Below are 20,741 nucleotides of genomic sequence, written 5' to 3'. Positions count from 1 at the left end.
TGGTAAGCAAAAGGGAAATGACTAGAGAATTTTTTAAATATTTAACTTCATTATGCTTTATAAAAAGCAATTTAAATATGTATTGCATTTCACAATATTATTTATTATAATATATCTTTCCTAATTTCCCTTCTTGCTATCAAAGGCTTCTTTGTCACCTATTCCATTTCTGAGGGGACCATATCTCAGCTAGTAGGAGTGGAATTTCTGGGTCATATAGTAGTTACATATTAAACTTTTTGAGAAATGGCTAGACTGTTCTCTAAAGTGGCTGCACCATTTTACATTCCCACCAGCAATGTACAAAGGTTCCAATTTCTCCACATCCTTGCCAACATTTGTTAGTTTCAGTTTTCATGACTATAGCCATTCTAGTGTGTGAGAAGTAATATCGCATTGTGATTTTGATTTACGTTTCCCTAATGACTAATGATCTTGAGCATCTTTTTATGGGCTTATCAGCCATTTGTAAATCTTATTTGGAAAAATAATTGTTCAAATTCTTTGCCCTTTTAAAAAATTGGGTTGTCTTTTTATTGTTGAGGTATAAGAGTTCTTTCTATAGATTGAATACTACTTTCTTATCAATATATGATTTGCAAATATTTTCACCCATTCTATAGGTTATCTTTTCACTTTCTTGATGGTTTCCTTTGATCAAAAAAGGTTTTAATTTTAATGTAGTTCAATTTATCTTTTTTTTCACTTATGCTTTTGTTGTCATATCTAAGAAATCACTGCCTAATCCAAGGTCGAGAAGATATACTCCTATGTTTAGGAGTCAGAGGTGAGGTAGGGATACAACTCCATTCTTCTGCATGGGAATATGCAGTTGTCCCAGCACTATTTGTTAAAAAGACTATTATGTTTCCATTGAATTGTCTTGGCACCCTTGTCAAAAATAACACTACTGTTTTTAAGATGTCATTAATGTTTCCTTGTAACAGGGAATTTTTAATTGTGGCTACTTGCCTATGAGCACAACATGAAAAGCATATTTTGGGGATCACTATACTGATCATTCAAACAGTAGGTAAAGATTTTTTAAATCTTATTTTTCCACATTTCAATTTTGCTACTTAGCAATTAAAACTAATTCTATGATAGCCTGAAGTAGTTGACCACTATAGCTGTGAAGCCCTTTCTGTACTTCAGTCTCCTCTGTAAAGTGAAAAGATTGGGCTAGGTTATATTATTTTGCCCCCCAGTGTATCCCACCCTCAAGTTGTGGGATAAAGAGGAAAGAGTAAGCTGAAAGGCAGAATTCAGGAAGATTTGAAGGGATCTGAGCAGTCAAGGTTTCAGCCAAAGTTTATCTTTGTTAGATTTCCATAAATAAGGATTTACTTGAAAAATGGGTTCTACTGCTTACGAAAAGTCTGAAAACTACAGAACCCTATGACCCTGAGAAGAGGGGCATGGAGAAATATTAGAGAAATAAAGATAGAGATAAAAAATAGATTTAAGATCTGTCCTGAATAAGAAACAATGGGGAATTTTAGGCAGTAAGAGATTACAGCATGAGTATTAAGGCATCTGGATGGAGAACATAAGTTACAAATTGATAGGGAAGGTTTCAAGAGTAAAAAGACAAAGCACACCTCTAAAGGGTTTTCTTTGATTTCCAAAATAGCTGATGAGAGCTAGTCTTCTTGGGAGTTTCACATCTCCCTTCAAAACAATGGAAATGTTCTGACTTAACCAAAATGTGTTTGAGCTGTGATTCAATTATCCTAAAATCCAATGGCAACTATATTTATTATTTTAAGGAATCAGCTACATTAATTCACTACCTTTAAATACATTTTTTAATATTTTCATCAGTAGATGACTGTGAATGAAAACATATAACTCACTTGGAAATCAATTCCACTGCTAAAAAAATAGCCCTGTTCAGAATTCAAAAGGTACCTTTTTATCTTTTAATGCTCTATTTCTTTTATTAAAATAAAAATTTCATTACAGTATAATAGAGAGTAAAGTACACTAATCTTAAGTTCAGTCAGTGAGTTCATTCATTGAATTTCTACATATGTACTCTCCCATGTAACCACCACCCAGATTAAAAGCACCCTAAAAAGTTCTCACATGCCTCTTCCTAACTAATAACCCATCCCCAGAGATAACCCCATTCTGACTTCTATACTTGTAGAGTGGTTATGCCTGGTCTTGAATTTAATAAGTAGAATCACATACCTACTCTATCTTCTACCTCCTCTAATCTTTATCTAGCTCTGTTTCTATCTCCTTTACCTACTTCTCTATTTTCCACATAATTTCTGAGAGTCATTCATGTTGTTGTGAATATCAATAAGTTTTTATTGCTGTGTTAGTATTCCACTGAATAAGTATTCCACAATTTATTTATCCATTCTCCTGTTGATGGACATCTGGGTTGTTTACAATTTGTGGCTATTATGAATAAAATGGCTATGAAGATGTTTTGCATGTCTTTTGGTGGACATAAGCACTCACTTTTCTTGGGTATATACCTAGGACTGGAACTGCTGTCATAGATAGGCATATGTTTAACTTTAGCATATAATATCAAATAATTTTCAAAATCGGTTATAACTATTTATACTCCCACCAGCAGATATTAGAGTTTCAGTTGTTCTACATCCTCACCAACATATGAGGCATTGTCAGTCTTCTTAATTTTAGCCTAAATGCTCTATTTGTTAATTTTCTGAAACCTGGCATCTTACTAAGGGTAAATCAGAATATATATTACCCTTCTGTCCTCAAAGTGTGGTCCTAGTCAGCAGCCCTGAGGGAAAGCAACAATGACACTACCTGGGGGCTTTTTAGAAATACTGAATCTCATGCCCCATTTAGACTTACAGAATCAGAATCTGCATTTTAATAAGATCCCCAGATGATCTGTATGCCCACTAAAATTTAAAAAGCACTTCTCTAGATGATAAAGTGTATAAATTCTAGAATGGTTTAAATATTCCCTAAAAATATTTCCAATGGAATCTCTATTAATGAGCAAGATATGTCCCAGTACACATCCCTTACACGAATTTAACTACCAGGACAAGATTCTAGAATGTATAACTGACCACCTACAGGGACAAGAGGTAATCATTAGGACAAAAACATTGGTTCACAAAGAATATCATATCAACCTATTTTGTTTCTTTTTCAGAAGTACTTTATTGCTAGATGAGTAATGCATTAGAAATAATGTATCTGAATTTCAGCAAGCCATTTGACAACCAGTCTCCAATATGCTTGCTATACTGTAAATGTCTTAAGAGTAGGACATTGTTTTAATCATCTTTGTATCTCTAGCATCTATCTGGCATATAGAAGATACTAAATAAATGTTTCTTGAATTTTATTTAATTAATTAAGCCACGCTCAAACAAAGTTTCTAATAATTAATGTGGTTTTTTGGTTTTGTTTTATTTTGTTTTGGGGGTTTTTTTTTGGCCACACCTCACAGCGTGTGGAATCTTAGTTCCCCAACCAGGGATTGCACCTGGATCCTCAGCAGTGAAAGTGCAGAGTCCTAACCACTGGACCACCAGGGAACTCCCTAATTAATACGTTAAATGACAGAATCAAGATCCAAAAAGGTCTTAACAAAAATTTTAAAAACATAAGGAATAAGAAAGAGAATATAACCATAGATAAGAAAAAGAAAAAAATAAGGGAATATCATGGCAACTTTACACCAATATATCTTTTAAATTACCAAAACTGACTCGATAAAGCATAGAAAATATGAACAGACCAATAAAGTACTGTTAAATACCTATCTCTTTTAAAGGTGTGAAGACCAAATGGTTTTACAACTAAGTTTTTTTAACTTGTAAAGAACTGACAATTCCTATGCTCTCCAATAGACAAAGATGGCAGTAGACAATTCCTGTGTTTCCAGAAGACAGACAAAGATGCGAAGCTTCCAATTCATTTTATGAAACTGTCATGATCCTACTATCAAAACTCTATAAAGATAGCATAAAAATTAATGAAAGCAGATATACATTGATATATTGTATTCAGTGATATAACTCATATATACAAAATTCAAATTCAGCAGCATGAATATACGTATATGTATAAATATATACTATAACTAAATAGCTTATTTGAGTAATACAAGGCTAGTTAAGCACTAGAAAATCTATCAACATGTTTTATAGAATATTAACTAAAACTAAAAAATAAACAAATTATTTTACCAATAAATGCCAAAAAATACTTGATGAAATTTTAAAAGCATACTAAACCAAAAAATCTTAATGAAGAAAGATCAATCAGGGACTTCCCTGGTGGCACAGTGGTTAAGAATCCGCCTGCCAGTGCAAGGGACATGGGTTTGAGCCCTGGTCCAGGAAGATCCCACATGCCGCAGAGTAACTAAGCCCGTGTGCCACAACTACTGAGCCTGCGCTCTAGAGCCCATGAGCCACAATTACTGAGCCAGCATGCCACAGCTACCGAAGTCCACGTGCCTAGAGCCTGTGCTCTGCAACAAGAGAAGCCACAGCAATGAGAAGCCCACGCACCGCAATGAAGAGTAGCCCCTGCTCGCAGCAACTAGAGAAAGCCCACGCATCAATGAAGACCCAAGGCAGCCAAAAATTAATTAATTAATTAAAAAGAAAGATCAAATCAATCTAACCGAGAAAATCTATCTGGAATAAAGGCAAGCTCCTGCACTTAGCTCCCCACACCCAAAACAAAAACTCAGCAGCTCAAGTATAGGATGGATGAGACATGGTAACTAAAAGGCTTGTGAGTTTTAGTTGGCAGTAAGATTAGTGAATCAACAGCATGATGTGGCTTCCATAGAAATTTAGGCTCCATTAATAAAAGAATATTATCTAAAATAACAAAGGTGATAATTCCACAGTATAATATAATGGTAATACTCTTAGATTCAAATCCTGACCATTGTGTTTTAGTAATGTCACCTTAAGAAAATTACTTAATTTCTAACACTCATACATTGTTGGAGGGAATGTAAATTGGTACAGCCACTATGGAAAATGGTATGCAGGTTCCTTAAAAAATTAAAAATAGAACCACCATATGAACCAGCAATTCTACTCCAGAGTTTCTATCCAAAGAAAATGAAAACACTAATTCAAAGAGCTGTATTCACCCTTATTTTCATCACAGCATTATTTACAACAACCAAGATATGGAAGCAATCTAAGTGTCTATCAATAAATAAATGGATAAAGAAGAAATAGATAGATATATACAATGGAATATTACTCAGTCATAAAAAAGAATGAAATCTTGCCATTTATAGCAACGTGGATGGATCTAGAGAGTATTATGCTAAGAGAAATAAGTCAGAGGAATGCAAATACCATACAATTTCACTTATATATGGAATCCAAAAAACAAAACAAAATAGAAACAGACTCACAGATACAGAGAACAAACTGGTGATTGCCAGAGGGAAGGGGATGGGGGATTGGATGAAATAGGTGAAAGGATTTAAGAGGTACAGACTTCCAGCCATACAATAAATAAGTCATGAGGATGTAATGTGCAGCATATAGAATGTAGTCAACAATATTTTCATACCTTTGTATGGTAACAGGTGGTTACTAGACATTGTGGTGATCATTTTGTAATGTATATAAATGCCAAACCATTATGTCGTATACCTGAAACCAATATTATATGTCCACTATACTTCAATTTAAAAAAAGAAAAAGAAAATTACTTAATTCCTGAATCTCAGTTTCCTCATCCATAAATTGGAAATAATAATACATACCTCACAGGGTTAAGGTAAGACTTAAAGGAAATACCACTTGGTACATAATATTGTTTAATATATAAAACATACTTTTAAACAAATTATCCAAGTACTCTTTCATTCAATAATAGCTACTGAGTGCTTTTAGGTGCTTTTAGGTTCCAGGCATTGCTCTAGTCACTAAAAATTAAACAATAAACAAACAAACAAAATTCCGATCCACATTTGAGTGGAAAGGGGGAAGTAACGTCTCTATCATTGCTCCCCCAGCATGGACTGGATGATCATGTACATGAAATCTACTGTACTGAACACTTTCAACTCTGAGATTCCATGATGCAAACTATGAGTTTATGATTTGAGGTATAAGCACTACAGGAATACACAGAAATGCATTCCCAAGTTCTAATCTATCCATGAAAGGCTTATAATAACTACCATACCACTGCCATTTCCTCTGGCACCTTCACCATGTCATTGCTGCCTGCAGGCAGCCCCTTTGATTTCAGAGCTGCCCTCTCAGATACTGTATATCATCTATGCATTTAGATGCTGAACTCATAGATACCTCCACTGCCTCAGCTACTTTCCTTTTCTCCACCGGTACCCTCTCCACCAGGGAAACTGCATGGAGTCATTAGTGGAAAGAGCTTAGCTTTTGCCAGCACACAAACTTGGGTTCAAATCCTAGATCTAATATAGCCAGTCTGCTGCCTCCACTAGGAATCTTCTGGGACCTGGAGTTCAAGCCTGCAATCCCTGGCCCACGTTTGGCTGAGGCTGAGCTCCTCCCAGAGGATGCCACCTGGGTCCACAGGATACTTGAGCCTGCATCTAAAAAAGTCTTGAGGACAACAGAAAGTTACCAACTCCACACCCCAATCTCAGCCAGCTGCCTCCGCCCATAACCTTCTAGGGCCTAGAAATCAGGTCTGCAATCACTGGCCAAGCCAGGCTGCACCTGGGTCCTCACTGTGGGGTGCCTCCTGGGTCAAACTCCCTGTCTGCTAGCTGCCACCTCTTTAAGTTCACCACTGATTCTTCAGTTATTGCTACTGTCAAAAATCTAGCCCCAAGAAAACTCATACCCAAACTCACTCTGTACCCAAGTCAACTACTCTCCATAAATTATGAAACTCAAAAATTAAGATGTTGACCTTATAGTAAAGAAATATTAGTTCAAGTAGACTTGTTGATTTGCATTTGAAGAGGTTCTCAAAGTACCTATTACTATAGAACAGTGAGTATTCTCTCTCAAAAGTACTGTAGAGTCATTGCGTTGGGGAAATTGCAGGATAATTTTACATTACATTCTAGTAATATTTATTTTTACCCCTTCAATAAAGTATTTGAATATAATACTCTTTACTTTTAGCCAGATTCTCCTTTTAAAGACATTCACTTTAATAGTAACTAATGCTTACATGGCACCTACCATGTGCCAAGCACTGTTCTAAGCACTTATATTTAATCATTTAATCCTAAAACAACCTGAAGAAGTGGGTGCAATCTTACAGATAAGGAAACTGAGGCCTAAAGAGTTCAACATAACAGGTCCAAGGTAAAGCCAGAAAGTGGTGGAGTATGCTCTCAGCCAAAAGGTCACAAGCTCGCTTTACCCCAAACTAATTCTCCAGCACTGTATAGGTAAGAGAAATAAAAGTTGAGTCAGCAAAGAATTACTACTCTTCAGCATGCTTGACAAAGGAAACTAAGAACAGGTTTTAAAACATAATCTTAAAGATGGGGAAGGGGCAGGAGAACAATAAAAATTCAAGGGAGGAGAATTTTTTAAACATTTGGGACAAGAGGACATTCAAAACACCAGTATTTTCAATCTTATCTTGCCCTAATATTGATACCTATGCATTCTATGCATCTATCTTCAGGTTGAAATTATTAATAAGTGCTTAAAAAGAATTTAAGCATCTATATATAAAAAGAAATTTAAATATACTCAGTTCTTGCCTAATGGCGGCTCACTGTCTACTGCAACTAACAGTGAGTTGTAAAACAACAACTGAGAGATAACTGGCCCCACTGGCCTTCTTCTCCATTGCTGGAAAAGATGGAAAGAGACACATCAATTCAGAAAGAAAACTTAGACATGTAATGGAGAGTGGAGAGAATTTAAAAAAAAAAAAAAAGGTAAAGAAAACAGATGTGTCTAAGTCCAGAGAGAGATCTACTGCTGCATTACAATAAATGTCAGGGGTGGTGTGCCTTTAAGCCAAAAGCCAATCACCAGTGACCTTCAAAGATCTTACTTATGTAACACGGTGCCCTCCCTTAGCAGAAACAGAACCTTGTAAGCAAAAGAATGCAAAAAAGAATGGGTTATCAAGTGGAAATGAACCATCTAACTGGTCCAACAGAAAAAGAATGTGAGAGTTTCTTTATGTGAATGTGAAGCTAATAGATATACAGACAGCCCTCAATTTGTATTACACTGTGTTAACTGAAACTAGTGCATATTGGATCCAGGTCCTCACTTTGCAAGGTTCTGCAGTAACTGAGATCAAACCAAGACATCCAAACTATGTAAAACTGAGATCAGAACTATGCAAAAGGAGGATATGGTTCTGATATAGATGACTTTCAGTTCACATCGAGCCTGCAAACAAGGACTGCCTTAATAACCAAACTTACTGAAACTCAACATCACATAATAACATGTTCAGCTCCTGATTATCCTGATTATCCAAGCTCCCAATTATCTAGCTTATAGATTATCTGGGGGAAATCTCATGACTTACGTGCCTATTAGAGGCAGCTGTATTATATAGCAGAAATACCATAGGACTTCAAACCAGGACATCTGGGTTTAGATTATGGTTCTGCCATTTAATAACTATGTGACCTTGGGCAAGTCATTGTCCCTCCCCAAACCTTAATTTCTTTGTCTATAAAATGAGGATAATGACATATATCTCCCAGAATTGTTATGCAAATGAAATAATAAAATAATCACTGATGTCTAATGAGAGCTTACAATGTATCAGGCACTCTTCCAAGCGTATTTTGTATATTGAAACCTCTCAAAAACTATGATACTCAGGTTATTATCTCCATCTTATGAAAGCACCCAGAAATATGTGGCTATTGCCCAATATATTTTTGGTGATATCCATCTGTTTCATTACTCAGTATTGCCTCCATCCATGGCAATGAATAGGTACTAAAAAGAAAAAGAAAATCTGGAATCTGTTCATTTATTAGATGCTTCAAAAAACTGTTGAAAGAAGAGAACTAAGTTCTTACTGAAAATAGGGGGGATTCTTATTCCTAGAGATTCCTTTATCCTCCTCCTCTTAAGTGATAGTTACACTCTAAGATTCTGGAAGAGATTAACTAGCAGACTTCAAAGACAGCCAACTCTGTTGGTGACAGAAACCATACTCAAAAAACCTGGCACTGTCCACTGCTGCCAGCCTGGCCAAACACATGCAATGGATTGATGGCTGTATCCCAATGCCCTGTCCATCTCGTCCAGCCCAACCTCCTTCACAGACACAACCCTTCAGATGCTAATACTTCCTTCCTAAAGTTCTCACTAGCCACTTTAGGTTAGAAAGCAAGAGCGCTGTCTAGGATCACACTGTGGAAATATACTTTATCAAAGTTGGAAGGGTGAAGGGAAGAAGATAGAAATATTTTACAGTTTTTCCTCATTAATCAAACCAGCATGAATTCGTTTATTAATTAGATTCCTGGCCATTTGTCAGTTTAGAAGACAGAGAGTGGACATGGTGCTTTGAGGTTGATATACAGAACAGGGAACTTCAGTGAAAGCTCTGTATAGAGGTAGCACAGAGCCCTATCCCAGAAGGGTATAAACAGGATGTTAGAGATGAAACCTCTTTGTAGATCATCAAACTTCCCATTCTACCAGTAAAGAAACTGATTCCTAGAAAGAAGTGATTTAGCCAAAGTCACCAAAAGTTTATTGGCAGAGCTGAAACTCCCAAACTGGGTCCTTGCTACTACACCAAGCTGCCCAACAAATATACCAAGTTAGAGAAAAGAGGGAAAGGGAGAAGAGAAAGCTGAAAACAATGTTAGCCTATAGCCATCCCTCATTGCTGCCTTACTCACTTTTCCCAACTTCTGCTCTGATTGTATCTAAATCTAAGGAAGGCTGAGAATAGAAGAAACAAAGAACCCCAGGCATTCAAGGAGGTAGTGATGCTCCACTTGGTCCCCTCCCCTGCAACATGATAAACACACTGAACTATGGAATCTCACTGACCCCTTCACGCCAACAAATGACTCAGATTGTTTTGCCTCGCAATAAAAGGTGGCTTAAGTGCTTCCTCTCTCATATCAGAGCCCTATAAAAATGAACTCCCATACTGATAAATCTGTAGCCCTACTCCCTGTCTCAGGGTTTCAGTGACTGGCTACATTCTTCAGTGGGATCCTGTCCCAGTAGAGTGTTCCCTGGAAACTATGCTTTTCCTCCTTGATTCATCATACCCTCACCCCTCCTCCTTCTCATTTGCTTTTCTATTTAAGTGGTCTCCAAAGTAAGCTCACACATCCCAGGAGTACACTATAGAAATATACTGGTGTATATTTATTTATTAAAAAGTAAGAAAAACTAATCCTCACTTAAATTTAAATACCGATTATCAAACATAAATATGTCACATCCTGTACCAAAGGAAACAAGAGTAGTCTGATTATTGATAATATTATTTAGTTTTTAACTAAATTAACCCTGAACAAACACTCAAGTGGCTTAAAAAGATCCTTCCAAAGAGACCACAGTTTGAGGATAATATTAATAATATACACGTTAGTGACAATAATACCATGACCAAGCTAACACTTGTACCATAGTAGTAGTCCTTTAGTGGCCACATTATACAATAAAACAACAATGATCCAAACAGATCTGATAAGAAATAGGCCAAGATTTTTTTTAACATATCAAAAAACCAATTTGAGATATAGATTTATATCTAGTATCATTAACAGTGTACCCTACCCTACTGTACTTTGAGCTGTTAAATAATAATATGAAGCCATTACAATCAGTAAGACATTTAAAAACAAAGCAAACAGATATAAACTTTTGTACTTGCTGCAATTTTTCCAATAATGTTTAAAATCATACAATACTCAATCCAATATTTTACAAAATTTCACCAAACTTATGTTAAATGTTTAGAAACCTCTTCTGAAGTTCCTTAGTTATAAAAGACAAAAAGCCACATGCTACTAGAAAAGTTCTTGTTCTTCCTGCTGCTATAAAAACAGCTAAAAATAATACACAGAAAACAATATGCAACATTTAAATATATTTCCTGGCTAAAAAATCAGATCTGCCACAATGTACATCCCTGGGTAACCATTTAACTAGAATGCAATGTGAATGATGTCCTTATGGGTTGTACAGTGTGTAGTGCCACAAACAATGTTGGAAGTTGCATAGAAAACGTGGCTGTAGATTTGAAAAAGAAACTAATGTCGTGTAGAATGATTGGTTTTCAGATAATGAATGTACATATTTTTGAACATGCCTCAATTTATGATCTTTGATAGGCAAAGTACTACTGTTGAGTGAGTCACCAAAATATGTACCAAAGAAGATATAACCTCAACAGTGTTACTTTTTAAATAAAAGTAATTTTTAGAGAAAAGTGACGAAGTGTAACTACTGGTGAAGTGATTTCCCTGGTGGGACTAAACAGAAAAAATTAGGGATAAGATTACAGAGATAACACCATGGACTAACTACATCATTCACAGCCAAGCAATTTCGGCACAATGTTAAAGCCAAGTGCTACAGGATGATGCGATTACTTTAAAAACTAAACCTATAAAACACAGTAAAATCTTTACAATGCTTTGAAACGAGATGAGGAGTAACCATGAGAATTGTTTGCACTACCCACAGTTTCCACTGCTTATCTCATGGCAAAGTTTCCAAACTTAAGGATAAGGAACAAAAAAACTCATGTACCAAATGTGTTAACCTTTTATGTGATGACAAGTAGCTGTGAGTGCGTGTTATCAAATAGCTAGACTAGACTAGATAGATAGATGGACAGACAGACAGATACGTACATACATACCATCAAAAAATTTAATCTGTCTCTTCAAGGTGAAGGTGATATTTTATCAAATGATACAGTAAATGCTTTTCAAAACAGATAAATTCTATTAAAAAAGTATTTTAAAAACATGTTTGGAAATGATTCCATCATAGTGTGATTTTATTACCAAAAATTCTATGTCTATCACCTACAAAAACTTTCATCTGTTTTCAATTTGAAAATTGGCAACAGAATATTCTAACCTGTTTAATGCTGTTCCAAAGAGTTTCAATGTGTTTTTGAGCCCATTTATTAAAAATATGGTAAAAACAACTGATTGTCATCAGAGAAGATAGAGATTTACTAGCCACATTTTAACAAATTTTTGCATATTTTGTGTAAAGGATTAATAAATTAGTATCACATGTTACTAAGTGCAAACAATAATGTACTTCTTCCATTTGGATGTATTTTTCTTTCTGAGGTATTAGTTTTAGCTGTGGTAGCATTAAAACCATGTAGCAAAGAAAGCCAAACCTAGAACCAAATCTTTAAATCACTTTATCACCGAGTGTTAAATTAAGACTTTTAAAAATACCAAAGCTATAACAGAGTTTGGGGGAACCACAGTTAGTTTTTAAATATTATTTATTCTATCTATACCTCTTTCAATTTAATATCTATTTATGAATGTTTTATAGCATATACTACCACAATAGTACATGTATAAAATTTTAAATAAATATGGACATGTATTAGGGCACATGCTCATAAATATTTCGCTGGTGGTGTGCCCTATCCAAAACGTTTGGAGATCACCATTCTATTATAGTCAGAAGTTCCCCCAAATAAGCCTTAAAATTATCTTGTCAAGAGGAATACTTCCAGGCTCACCCTTACCAACAATACTGTCCAGTTGTCCTTAGGCTAACCCAGCCACTTAAGATTTCTATTTCCTTCTCTCCTTAAACATCCTAAATTATGATCTTTTCACCTCAGCTACTGAAAATGCTACATTCACACCAATCAAGCAGGGAGGATACCAACTAGTGCTACTATGTGATAACATTCAAACAAACATTTTATTAATAATCAAAGTTATTTACTTTTAAGATGCAATAGCAATATATGTATTTAAAATTAAATAGAAGCTTCCTTTGAAACAATTTAGGATGTCCAAATAATTTAATGTCCCTCTTACTAAATGTAATAAAATTATATTTCTATTTTTAAATTACCCCTGATATAATTTGTTAAATAAGCAAAACTAAAAACTGTATAATCATAGCCTCATAAGGGATAGGGAGGGTGGGAGGGAGGGAGATGCAAGAGGGAAGAGATATGGGGATATATGTATATGTATAGCTGATTCACTTTGTTATGAAGCAGAAACTAACACACCATTGTAAAGCAATTATACTCCAATAAAGATGTTAAAAAATAAGGTAAATAAACAAAGGACATTGATACAAATGTCCTGTTTTACTGGGATTGTAATAGAAACCAGTGTATGCATAGATCAGAAAGGAAGAAGAAAATGATCCAAAGATGTGAAAGTGGTGCTAACAACATTCAAAAGAAAAAAATCAGCATACAATATGAAAGGGTATACATTTCCATATACTTTACTCTCACTCCTGGTAACATGAATGAGTTTTCCATGTAAACATAACGAAGAAATTAAACACAAAATTTCACAACTAAGACATAACTAATTATGATGAGTGCTTTGGAAAAGGTCCCAAGGTGTCATAATTAAAGGCTGAGGTATTTTTCATTCTTTCCCTGCCATGCCATACACAGAATTAAGAGTTGCCAAGTTCACTAGTCCCACCAAATGTAGGTTGCTATATATATTTTCCTTGGAGAAAATAAGCCTGTTACAAATTAGTACACAATTTAAAACACGTAAGTATTCAGGGTACATGACCCTACCTTAGCATGCCTGTAAATCACACAAATCTATACAAAAAGTACAAATATGTAGGCATTCTCTGGAACTGTTGTCTGTAAAAGTTTAAAGGGTCTAACCTCAGCGAAGCTGAAAATTTCTTTTAATAATGCCTTAGAGTATTATATTAAAAAATAAAAATTAAATGTAACATGTAATTTTAGTTGGTTCCAAGATTAAAATTCTTTTTTAAACCTCAATATATCTATTTTCAATATGCATCTTAACAGTGGGAAAAGACTACAGTTAAGAAATTTTAAAATACACTATATCCAATCTCCTGGGATAAACCATAATGCAAAAGAATATTTAAAAAAGAATGTCTATATGTGTATAACTGAGTCACTTTGCTGTACAGCAGAGATTGGCACAGCACTGTAAATCAACTACACTTCAATTAAAAAAAAAAGACAACCAAATTCAAGGCCACTGCTAGAGTCATCTTATATTTTGCTTGTAAACTCAAAACTCAGAAGTTGACTAAATGGAAGCAAGTGTAAAAAAAAAAGAAATTTTAAAATAGGCCAGTTTTCCTCCAGTATGTATTTGGATCTTCAAACTCAAGAGTAAAAAATGTTCCTGAGACTCAGTTAACTAATATGCTGTGTTCCAAGTTTGTTAAACTTTGTTCAGTTGCTATATTATTTCAGTTTTTATTTTCTTTTTGCTTGGGCTTTTGTTTCTTATTAAAGAACTCAACTGAAAGTTGTAAAGGAAAATGTTCTTTAAAGCATCATAACTAATTTAATATGACTAAGGGGATGTTTTTAAACTGTTTTATAGAATTTTCAAATCTTTTTTCCTCTTTTTTCCTCAGCTTCAGAGCCTTTCTTTTTTAATGGAGAAATTTCATCATATTTTTCATGGCATTATCAACACTTCAAGTCTACAGCATACCAAAGCACTGGTAAGGAAAACAGTAGGTTAAGGTCATTGCAGAAGAGGGCCATAACTTCTCCAGCCTATGTGACCACAAAGCCCTTTTCAGAAAGTGATTATATCACAAAGTCTATATATAAGCTGCAAAATCTCAATAGGTGTATTTAATTTGGAGAAACAAGTTATTAAACAACAAAAAACTTGCAAACCAAAAACAGAAAAGAAGGCCTGTAGCTCAGAGAAAAGGCATTCAGAAAGTTATTAGAAAACATGAGATCCCAGATTACAAAACTATAAAGGGTGCATTTAGCATCCCTATTTGAAATTATCAAGAGTAGAGAGGGGTTGCTGCTGCTACTACTATTTCTACTACTGCTGATGTTCATCATCATCATTATGTAATAATAATTTGTATTTCTTCCCAAAAATTTGAATCACTCTGAGGATTAATTTCTTTTCACATTATCCCTCAATGAAAAAGAAGTTATGGAATATGCCAACATTATAGTTGGAAAACTCAGAAATAACACCCAGATCTAAAAATTTCCAGATATCTCCCTTTCTCTAAGACCATGCTTGCCAATTGAAAAAAAACTTTTTACAGTACAAGATACAAAATTTCATTAATTCATGGTCCAGATCATCAGTTCATATATTAATAAGCCATTTATTTTAATTTTCATACTTAGTTACATATTTGAAGGAAAGCAATAATTTGGAAAACTTCTCTGTACCTTAAAATATACTCACAATGTCCACAAAACTGAGCTAGGAAAGAGAAGTACAGAGGTTAAGCTGCTGGCCTATGGCCACTTCACATTCATGATAGACATGGCCTTTCTAGGATCACAAAGACACAAATATGAGACATTTTGCTATCAGACTTACAAAATAGTCAATAATACCATCAAATGTTTCCCTCATGTCCAATGCTCTTCAGGATGTTACTTCAAATAACCTAATTAACCTTTATGACACAGCCCAAAGGCCATCTCCTACTAGAAGCTTTCCTTGACAGAGGTACTTCTGCTCTTATACATATCTCCATTATAGCAATTAGCACACTGCATAGAATTACCTATATTCATACCTCCTCACTAGGATCAATCTTGCATTTTCATCTTTGAAATTATGTAAGCAAGTGGTTCTCACCTTTTCACTGTCAAGGGTCCTTTTATTAATCCTCCCTCATAAAACCCATATTTTGAAAAAGTGCTGTCTTTCAAACTAGCCATACTTATTATTTATAATTAAATCATTTCTTAATTTTTAAATTAAAGACATATATAAACTGACATTTAATGCTCCTGATCAACAATGTATTATTCATCTACATTCAGTATACGGAAAAGCAGCGTTGGTTTGGCTCTGGAAATAAGTATGAAGATAAAACAAATGAGTACTGACATCATATAAAAGAGATTGGGGGGAAAAAAGAAGGCCAAAAATGTCAGCCCTAATTTATGACACACAAGCTTTGTTTATAGTGAATAATATCCTGAAGCAAAACCCAACTGAAACAGTTATTCCTATCAAGTAGGAAGTTAAACAGTATGACTGGTAAGGTTATCTACCCTGTATACCTTTTATTGAATGAGGCAATGAATATGAAAGCACTTTGAAAACTGAGTTCTATAAAACACATGAGAATTAAGGGCCCTTTTCATGCTACAGTTCTACTACTAATTACTTATAACTATTGTGAATTAATCCTAACACAGTTGCCTAGAACTGTTCTAGACACTTCTATATAAATTATCTTCAAACTTAATCTTCCCAACAACCCTATCTGATAAATTCTATCACAATCCCCATTTTAAAAATTAGGAAATTGAGACTTAAAGAGGTTGCATAACTTTGCTAAGGTCGCTCAACTAATTTAGGAAATAAGACTTCAAAGAAAAGATTCAAGAAATAAAAATTGCAAGTTTAATTTTGGTTTTTTCACATGTAGGTGTGTCATTCAAATGAAGAATATGCTTCCATTTTTTTCTTAAAATCAAAGCAAAAGAAAGCAGGTTAAGATGTATATATTTGACATTCAGAACTTCCTAGTGTTAATCACTGAAACACATAACCAAAGAAGATTATAAAATCTCCTTCTCTGCTGGCTTTCCCAAAAAAGAGAGCTTCTTAACTAATTAGAATGGAGATATACACTCCTGGAGGAGGGAGGATGTCAGATGAAATGATATTTCAAAATCTCTTCTAGCCCTTAGAACTGGAATATTCTCAAATTTGAGAGCTGGACATCCAAACTCTGCATTTGGTCACTACTCTACCCCAAGTCTGAGAGACTACTAATTAATTCTGCTTTCTAGGGAAGAAAGAAAGGAGCATGTATTGCTGTGAATATTTCATGTAAGAGGAAAAGAAATCGATTATATAACTTGCCAAAGATTACACAACAAGTACGTAGTAAAGCTGAAATGGGAAGCCAGCTCTGTGTAATTCTAAGTACAATACCCCTTCAACTATAATAGATAACATATATTAACTATTGAGCTTAGTGCTTTATATTTATTTATCTCATTTAATCCTCACAATAACCTTATGATGTAGATATTATTACTCTCATTTTAGAGTTGAAGAAACGGAAGGTTAGAGATTACACCATGGGTATATTGGGGGCATATGGGGTGGCTGAGTTCTCCTACATAGAAGGTTCAATGCCCATGGAGATAGCTGGAGATTATTTCTGAGAAAATACTAACATTCTTGCCCTTTGATACTCTTTCCCAAGAGAGAACAATGAACTATTCTCTCCTAGTTAGGAGCATTTTTCTCCACTTCTACCAATGACCTGCTTAGCACCATGACAACCGTGCCTAAATTTCCCACCTATCAAATATTAAAAATCTTCAATAGAAGAGAAAGTCCTTAAAAAGTAAAAACTTGTGACTTCAAAAATGCCCTTCAGGATACCTAGAACTTAGTGCTCAATCACATTACCCAATGATCTGTTTGTAAAACATAAAAGGAAATATTTGCAACCATGCCTCGGAAAGAGTCCCATTTAAAATCTGTGCTTGTCATTGAAAAAAAAATCTGTGTATATGTCAATCCCAATCTCCCAATTTGTGCACTACTATATATAAAATAGATAACTAATAAGAATCTACTGTATAGCACAGGGAACTCTACTCAATACTCTGTAGTAACTATATGGGAATAGAATCTAAAAAAGAGTGGATGTATGTATACGTATAACTGATTCATTTTGCTGTTCAGCAGGAACTAACACAACATTGTAAATCAACTATACTCCAATAAAAGTTAATTTTTAAAAATCTGTTGCATTTTCGTTTTTCCTCATGTTGTGCTCGTGCAGTCGTGGAATGTAAAGCATCTTTAACTTTCTTTGTCTAATTTTAAAGAACTACTTTTCAAAGAAGCAAAAAAATTGTGCTCAGTGAAGTCAAAATCACAAATAGCACTGAAGTCCCTTTTTGCATTTGAATGGATACATTAAAGATAGATAATTCAATTCGTCTCTTTAAGATGACTAGAAACAAAAAATTATTGAAGATAGCAGGGGTAATAGATCATCTAAAGATTTTTCTTGTGAAATTTTCAGAGAAGAAAGAGATCATGGGAGAACTTGAAATGAGAGAATACAGAATGTTTGCATAGATGCTAACATGCACATCACATAAAGAACTTTGAATTACCTTATATTTATTATGCTTATTTATACATGTCATCATTGAAAAGCATCAAATCAATATACTTAAGTAATTTTGATCCAAAATAGTTTAAACACAAAAACTCTTAAAGGATTTCATACTATCATATTAGGCTTCTTCAATACATGGTGCTTCAATCCAGAAAAATCTTTTAAAAGCTTTATAGACTGGGGAGCTTAGTAAATAAAATATACTAGTGAATTCCTTACCACATGCATAGAAAGAGAGCAAATACGGAAATAGAAAATCTAGAAAATTACAGAAGAGCGAATTCAAGTCAATTACCAAAGATGAAAATTTTCTAAAATATACACAACATTGGACTACCAATTGTTAGGTTTTTTAATTTCACTATCCTATCCCCAAATAACTACAGGCTATGATGCTAACCCAGTTCTTTATAAATAAACTCAAATGTCTCCCTATAAATGCAAAGAGATAACCCTTTAGATAAACATAAAGATTTCTATAGTTTCAAATAATTGTTTTTCACTTGAAGTAGTATGAAAGAGAATGTCACTATATATTTTCATGCCATTAAAAGGTAAAGAAGAACATTTCAGAATTTTTTAACATTTTGAAAAGGAATTTTTTTCCAATATTAAGTACTGTGCAAAATAGTGAGGATTACTAAATATACTGGCATTATAAAATAGAAATAGCCGGGCAGTTGATTTTTTTATGTAGTTTATTAGTTTACAATAGATTATAGCATCTACAATTAACCTCAAAATAATTTACATCTTTACTAAAGATGAAAGTTTTTTTGAGTGAATAGTAAAATACGAGTGATATATAAGGGGTCTTAGAAGAGCAAGAAGAGATTCTGAATATAAACAAGCCATCATTCTGGTAAAAGGAAATACAAACAACTAGAATAAAAATAGTTGATGCACAAAAGCCATAATGAGGGGGTAGCTCAAAAAATAACTTCTACTTTGAATGGTTTGGATGAAATACAAATTATCCACAGAAAAGTGTGGACTGGCATAAATGTTTGTACAAAATTATAAGTGTATTTCAAGAAGTATGCAAGAGGCAACCGCCTGCATGATGCACAAGGTCCCGGCAATGCTCTGCTTAAGTGCTAGTGCACAGAGTCCAAACCACTGCATTTTAATTACCATGCAGCCTCAGATATATTGCCTTTGATATGGAAATGTTCTTGTTCTCTCATCTTCACATATGGTCTCATGCACAGAAATCTTTATCTGATTCATAAAAAATAAACTAGAATCCAATCTCAACACCTGACCTCAGTGCTTAGAAGTTTTTTACTAAGCATGGTGTCACTATAAAAAGAATGACTAATATTAGTGTTAAGTTGGATATTTTGAGCAACAATATAAAGGATTTGCAGTTAAGCACTGAATCGATAACTGCTTCTCTGAGGTTTTAGGGTTTCAAGGTCCCTTTTTTGAGACTATCACAGATTTGAGGAAGAACAGACCAGCACCCTTTTTCAGAGGTGAGAGAGTCCATAGCAGATTTAAATGATAATCCATCTTACAACCTCCACCTACACTTTCAATTGATATTTTCACCCAAATTATGACAATGGATATTTAAACCTGAAAAGCTCTATCAAAATCCATAACACAAATTTAAAATTATTTCCAGTTTGACTAAATGTCTAAACAAAACAATTAGCTGAAAAGCTTTTACCCTCTTCCACAGAACAAGGAAAATAAAAACACTCTTCCTATAAATGAATAATGAATATATAATAAGAGAATGATGAAAGTTTCTGATATAACTCTTACCAAAACAATTATTTTCAGATCACAGTTGAAGAACCTCAAGCGAAAATGATATGCTATACATTTAAAATGTGCTTACTGCTAATAAAATCTGCTTTTCATAGAGTATACCAGAGTGGCAGTTTGTTTTTGTTTTACTTGAGTATGTTGATAGAGCATAATCAGTAGAAAATGTGGAGCTAGGATAAAGACATAAAATGTTCAATATATTATTTTTCTTGTTAGGAAAAAAATAATAGGGCAGTGTTATCTTTCTTAAACAAGAAGCAATGCAAATGCAGAGAAGAGTCCATTTTCTGCTCTAAAAAGCAATGGATATTTGTTTGTTTTTTTAGCAAGTTTTTATAATAAAATCTGTTCTCATTAAATCTCATGTACCCACATAACTTGATAATTCTGAAATAACCTAGATTAACTTTTTAAAAAAAACGTAATATGACCCATCTAACCTCATGACAGCAGATAATACATCCCATCTGCAAATCATCTTGCTGAATGTTATCTGTGTTTTATCATTTCTAGTACCTGTCTGTGCCTGATATGGTACTCTCAGGCACATTAGCTTGATGGAATGTTTCACTTGACTTCAAAAACACCAATTGATATATATGCACCCCTAAACTATATTTAAACAAATAGCTCTTAGATCAATCAAAATTTTAGGTGTACTCTACTATACTTTTATAGAAT

The 20,741-nt window shown here is 34.1% G+C and overlaps 1 protein-coding gene across 1 annotated transcript in view; it reads right to left on the bottom strand.

The window, feature by feature from the left end:
• Nucleotides 1-20,741, bottom strand: part of SOX6 (SRY-box transcription factor 6) — a 623,498-nt gene that overhangs the window by 592,122 nt on the left and 10,635 nt on the right. The window lies entirely within an intron of this gene.

The sequence above is a fragment of the Lagenorhynchus albirostris genome, chromosome 9 (genome assembly GCF_949774975.1).
Source record: "Lagenorhynchus albirostris chromosome 9, mLagAlb1.1, whole genome shotgun sequence".
Taxonomy (NCBI): Eukaryota; Metazoa; Chordata; class Mammalia; order Artiodactyla; family Delphinidae; genus Lagenorhynchus; species Lagenorhynchus albirostris.
This window is presented reverse-complemented; position numbering and strand designations above follow the sequence as displayed.